This window comes from Zonotrichia leucophrys, unplaced genomic scaffold, assembly GCF_028769735.1.
Source record: "Zonotrichia leucophrys gambelii isolate GWCS_2022_RI unplaced genomic scaffold, RI_Zleu_2.0 Scaffold_630_29322, whole genome shotgun sequence".
NCBI classification, from domain to species: domain Eukaryota; kingdom Metazoa; phylum Chordata; class Aves; order Passeriformes; family Passerellidae; genus Zonotrichia; species Zonotrichia leucophrys.
In genome coordinates this window covers 23,404-28,372 of record NW_026992835.1, presented here as the reverse complement: position 1 = coordinate 28,372, position 4,969 = coordinate 23,404, and the positions used below count along the sequence as shown (strand labels likewise).

General features: G+C 54.1%; 1 pseudogene; it reads right to left on the bottom strand.

The window, feature by feature from the left end:
- Nucleotides 1–308: 308 nt before the first annotated feature.
- On the bottom strand, nucleotides 309–3,156 carry LOC135441886 (zinc finger protein 135-like; annotated as a pseudogene).
- Nucleotides 3,157–4,969: the final 1,813 nt, after the last annotated feature.

Here is a 4,969-nt window from a genome sequence, read left to right as displayed (position 1 = left end):
CCCTCATGCATATCCACAAACTAATTTACATATTTTAGGAACTATATTACACGGCCCATCCTTGGGGGTGTCTCCCCATTTCAGGAGCCTCCACTGAAATAGAAAATGTAAACTCCCTTGCTTTTACTACTACTATTATAATTATTATTATTAGTAGTAGTAGTAATAAAAATAATAATAATAATATACTATAAAAATATTAAATATTTTTGAAATTAATGAGCTCTCAGGCAAAGATATGGGAATAGAAATAACAGTTCTTTATTAAGAAGAATTAAAAATACAAATGCAGTAGTACAACCAAAAAAAAAAACAGTGAAAGAGTCAGAATCCTCCGGGAATCCAGTGAAACAAGTTCATCCTCTTGGAATACAGTGGGAATAGGGCTGATCCTTTGGGAATCTATTTCTTAACTCTGAAAGGCAGGTGAAAGGCAGGGTCATGGAATTTTTACAGGGTATCCCAAGGGTGGAGTTGGGGTTTGGGTCAGGGGAGGAGTTCTTAGCATCATAAGGAGGGGGAGATCAAATTCCTGACTCTTAGCAACAGCAGCACTCCACACAGAACGCATCCCCAAATCCTAAATTCCCTCTAAAACAACTGAGAAATTATGGAACTTCAGATATATTCAATGAATTTCCTTCATTTAACCCAGTTTGGGGTGTTTTTAAAGGATGAAGGTGAAGCAGAGGAAAATTAAGGCCAAACCAAAAGGCGAAGCAGCCAGGTGTGTTCCCAACATGGATCACAGGGAATGTCAGTGACCAGGGCTGTGCCCAAAGTGCCTCCTCCAGTGGGGGATGGAGCTGGAGCAGCGCACGAAGCTCTGCCTGCACTCGGGGCACTCGCAGGGCTTCCCTTAGTGGTGCCTCCGTTGGTGTTGGGTCAAGTTAGAGCTCCTGGAGAAGCTCTTCCCACACTGGGGACACTCGTAGGGCCTCTCCCCTGTGTGGATGCGCCGGTGCCTGATGAGGGTGGAGTTGTGCTTGAATCCCTTCCCGCAGTCAGGGCAGCGGAAGGGCCTCTCCTCTCTGTGAATCCGATAGTGCCGGAGGAGATGGGAGCTGGTCGGAAACCTCTTCCCACACTTGGAACACTCGTAGGGCCTCTCCCCTGTGTGGATGCGCTGGTGTCTGATGAGGTGGGAGTTGCACAGGAATCCTTTCCCACAGTCGGGGCATTGGAAGGGCCTCTCCTCTCTGTGAATCCGATAGTGCTGGAGGAGATTGGAGCTGGTCTTAAACCCCTTCCCACACTTGGAACACTCGTAGGGCCTCTCCCCAGTGTGGCTCCTCTGGTGCGTGATCAGGCTGGAGCTCTGGCTGAAGCACATCCCACACTCGGAACACTTGTACGGCCTTTCTCCAGTGTGGGTCCTCTGGTGCTCGTTCAGGATGGAGCTCCGGCTGAAGCTCTTCCCACACTCTCCACATTCATAGGGCTTCTCCCCAGAATGGATCCTCTGGTGCCTGATCAGCTCAGAGTTCCACCTGAAGCTCTTCCCACACTCCTCGCACGTGTGCGGCTTCTCCCCACCATGGAGCTGCTCATGGAGCACCAGCTCCGAGCTCTGGCTCCATCTCCGGACGCCTTCCCGGCCCGGGCTGGCTCTTTCCCCCTCAGATCCCCACCGGCTGCGTTTGCAGCCCCTCCTCGTACGGCATCTCCGGGACTTTTCCTCCCCGCTGGCTTCCTGCGCCATGGAGCTGCTCAAAACGGCCACTTCCACCAGGTTCTGCCGCGGGCATTTGTCCTCCCTGCTCTCCATGCTCAGCTCCTGCTCTGGGGGAGGAAGGACAAGGACAGGATGGGATTTGCCTCTGTGCCACAGGCAAGGGCAAGGAGATCCCCCAGGGCTGAGCTGCAGCCGGGGCCGTGCTGGGCTGGGAGATGGACCAGAACAGAGGGGAAAGGGGCACTGACTTCCTCCTCACCTGCCTCAGTGTCCCGTGCCATCTTCCTCTTCCTCGCTCTTCCTCGCAGCCTCTCTGCTGTTGGCAATGAGAAATCCTGGTTTGGGGAAAACAAGGGATGAGAGCGTTTGTAGGAGTGTCGGGGGGTAGGACGGTCGGGACGGACGGAGACGAGAGAGCTCTGCAGCCAGGGCGTGGAACTTGTGGTTTATTGCAAAGGGCCTGGGTGCAGGGCCCTGCTTGGAGCTGCCAGGCACAGCTCAGAGCAGGCCCGAGAGAAGAGAGGGGTAGAGAGGGTGAGAGGGTGAGAGAGTAAGAGGAGAAGAGCGTAAGAGAGTAAGGGTCCCAATACAATACCATAAATTTTCTTCTGTGTTGAATATTCTATTTCTCACTTAGCAGACTAGTACACGATACAAATCCTATAGCATTCAGCCTGTAAAAGTCATTACATCACCATACTGTGTTACATTTTAAACCCTAAAAACTCCTCTTTGGATCCCTTCTGCTGAGCCAGTAGGGTCTGCTCTGACCCTTGGATCTGTCTGCAAGAAGAGCGAATTGTTTCATGAAAAGGGGATTACCTTCAGTCGGGCCACACCATTGTTTTCCAGTTGTTCACTAACTGATGTATCTCAAAGCTTGCTTTCATTTCAATCTTCCTTACACTTTCTATATTCTCAAAGCCTTTTGCCAGACAATCATATTTATAAGGCTTTCCTGTTTCATCTTCCCCAACACACATTGACTTTGAAGGTCCCTGTGCCCGAGTCCATCTCTAGAATCACTGGCCACCTGAGCTCCAGAAAAACTTCCCAAACACCCAGATTCAGCCCTGAAAAAGCCTCCCAGGAGTTCCCCGTCCCTCGTCCCTCCTCTCTGGTGTTCAGGCGGTTCCCCCCTGTCCCAGCTGTTGGGGTCACGCTTGGATTGGGGGTCCCCCTTCTCCTCGGCGCCCGCCCTGCCCAGGCTGCTGGCAGTCCCAGCAATGCCAAAAGCTCCCCCCGCTTTGCTCTCCCCATTTTGGGATGCTGGGGCTGTTTGGGCTCCCGGGCTCCCTTCTCCCCTCATTCTCTGCTCGGGGCTGCAGCAGCTCCAAGGAGTCCCCCCTGCCCCTCTCCAGGCTCTTGAGGCTCCCGCCAATGGCGGCGCTCCCCCTTCCCTGGGCTCCCCACTTTGGGCTCCTGGGGGACACAGGGCTCTGCTCCTCCAGGCTGCCTCTGCCGGCAGCCGCCACCGCCACCCCCCGGTGTCCCCCCAAGGGGCCTTTTCCGCTCAGCCTTGGACTTCTTCATTCTCCAAACATCCCCAAAAACGCAGGGACCCCCCGGGATATCCGGGCCAAGCTCCCCCTCCTCGCTCACCAGCGTGATGGGGGGGCGATGATCCCACAGGTGGGGGCTGCGAATTCACGCAGGGATCGATGGCGTGGTTCCCTCAGCTCAGCCTCCATCTGCCTTTGTCCCTCCTCTTCCTCTTCCTTCCACTCCTCCTCTTCCATCCCCCCTCCCCCTGCTCCTCCTCCCTAACCCCACTTCCTCCTCCCCCTCCATCCCTGCCCTTCCCTCCCTCCTCCTCCTCCCCCAGCAGCAGCCACACCCTCGGGGCCCCGTTCCCGCAGCCCTCGCAGCCCGTGGGAGGAGCGGGGATGGAGCCGGGACAGGTTGGGATGGGCAGCGCGGGGCTCTCGGCTGCTCCAGCCGCTGCGGGCGGGGGGAACCCGGCCCGGGCCATAGGAGAGGCAAACTGGGAAAACTGGGGGAACATCACAAAGTTAAGGATGCAGCAGAAAATGGAGCTGAAAGAGTTATGTTAACATTAAATACCAAACGATGAAAAAATGGAAATTCCAAAGTTTACGGCAGAGGAGAAAAAAGAATTAAAAAAAAACAGGAAGGGAACAAGATAAATCAGGGAAATGGAAACTTCTTGACAGAAGACAATTTCTTAATAAAATGTGCTTCTAAGAAAATACTAGAAGACATGCATCAGAAAACCCACTGGGGTACTCAAGCTTTGTGCGATCATTTTTTAAGGAACTATGGGTGCACTGGCATTTTGGGAGTTGCATAGGAAGTAACTGAAAGATGCTTAATTTACAATACGATAAATAAAAAGGTGAAGAGGAAAACAATATTAGAGGTCATGAGGTAGCTCATCGACCATTTCGAAGTATCCAAGCATAAGTTTAGATTTGTTAGGCTCTGGATTTATTTGTAAAAAATCCCATTTAATATAGAAGAGAATATGCCATATATTAGACAGAGGATTTTAGAAGAATAAAAATCTTTGAAGTATCACAAAGACCCGAGAAAAAACAAGAAAATAAAAAGGGAAATGAAAGGGAAGGGAATAAGAGGAAAAATCAGAAAGGGAGTGGGATCCTCTGCAGCTCTTGCCCCCTCCGTTCCCGGCCGAGGCGCCTGTCCCGGTCCCGGCTCGCTGCCCGCCTCAGCTCCGCCTGCCCCGCTTTCCATCCCAGGTGCGGCCTCACTGCCCAGGGCAGCTCCACCCGCCCCGGCGCTGTCGCTCAATTTGTGTGCCCTGCTCCCACTGCCTGGCCCGCGGCCACTCTGCCGCCCATGCTGGGCAAGATGGGGGTTGCTCTGTCCTGCCGCCTGCTCCGAGGTCACCGCGCCCACCGCACCCAGGGCGGGTCCCAGCCATCCCATGCCCAGCTGCCCTGCCCGTGCCACCTGCGCTGGGCAGCGCCGCTGCTGCCGGGCTCTCCCACCTGCCTTTGCTCTGCCGGGACCTGCCGGATCAGCCGCCATCAGCCATGGGGGGGCTGCCCACGCTCCGCCTCGGGCTCCACGGGAAGATCCCCCTCTGCCGATTCCGGCTGCAGACCCTGCCCACACTCCGACCCAGCCTGGCCGGGATATCCTCCCCTGACCCCGTCCTGCTCTGAGTTACGTCCCCTTGGTAACCTCAGCTCCGGCTGTTCAGGGAAACTCACTCTCTCTACAGGAAGCACCTTATCCAAACACTAGGAGCTCAGTTAAAAGGCAGCCCTCACCAAATTCTTTCTCAAAACACGGGAGAAAGGCTATAGA